The following is a 1,253-nucleotide window of genomic DNA, read 5'->3' on the forward strand; positions in this document are numbered from 1 at the left end:
TAGCAAGAGAGTACCTGACACAAAAGAGGTGCCCAAGAATGGGTGTTTGTAAAGTTCATACATATATGGTCAAATATATAGGTATAGGCTTGGTATAAAGTAGGTCTTTGAAATAGTAGAGAAAACAGAAACCATAGAATCAAATAACTGAAAATATTGACCACATCACCACAAACAAAAAACTGAATGGCTGAGGACAGGCAAACTGGCAAAAGGGGGGAAAATCTGTGAAAATGCAGGCAAACTGTACAAGACTTGGTTAAGATCAAGCCAGTCAGCATTCTAGCATGGAGAGAGGGTGGGGCTTGTGATTCCCTACCCCTGAGGGGCTATCAAGTTCATGGCTCCTGCGAAGTGAAGAGTCAGTTTTCTTTAAGAGTCTGGTCACTGTGCTATGGTGGATGGCCCTGTACCAAGAGTATACTGGCAACATATACAAATCAAGCTCAGTGACATATAGATACAGATATAGACAGAGACAGAAACATAGATATATAGATGATATATAGATATGTATGTATATAGATCTACATAGATGATATATAGATATATATGTATATAGATCTACATATATGTTATCATGCACATATTTTTAATGATTTATTTATTTATTTTATGTATATGAGTATACCATTTCTCTTCAGACACACCAGAAGAGGGCATCAGACCTATTACAAATGGTTGTGAGCCACCATGTGGTTGCTGGGAATTGAACTCAGGATCTCTGGAAGAGCAGTCAGTGCTCTTAACCACTGAGCCATCTCTCCAGCCCCCACACATATAATTTTAAGAGGACAGAAGGTTTGAAGGGTCAAGGAATTGTAGGATGGGTCTAAGAAGAGTTGGTGGGGAAGGTGAAACTGATTATGACCAAAGCATATTGTATATATGTATGTATGTATGTATGTATGTATGTATGTATGAATATATGTATGCATATATGTGTAAATTCTTAAAAATGAACAAAATATATTTAAAGCATCCAGTAAAGAGTTATTGTCCCTCATTGACAGATGGCTCTTCTAAATCTATGACAAGAAAAAATGAACAAATGACAAATGTGCTTGCTACCCCACACATGCTCACAATCTCCACAATCTTGTCTGCAGCATTGTCTGGGCTTGGATGCGTGGCTCTTGCTCAGCATCCTTATGCGGTTGCAGGCTGTTATTAATGAGGGCGAACACTCCCTGCGAAGGCTTCCTTCACGGCCCACAGCTGCTTCCGGCAGCTCACTGCAAGCTGCTTGTGGT

The sequence above is a fragment of the Mastomys coucha genome, unplaced genomic scaffold (assembly GCF_008632895.1).
Source record: "Mastomys coucha isolate ucsf_1 unplaced genomic scaffold, UCSF_Mcou_1 pScaffold8, whole genome shotgun sequence".
Lineage (NCBI taxonomy): Eukaryota > Metazoa > Chordata > Mammalia > Rodentia > Muridae > Mastomys > Mastomys coucha.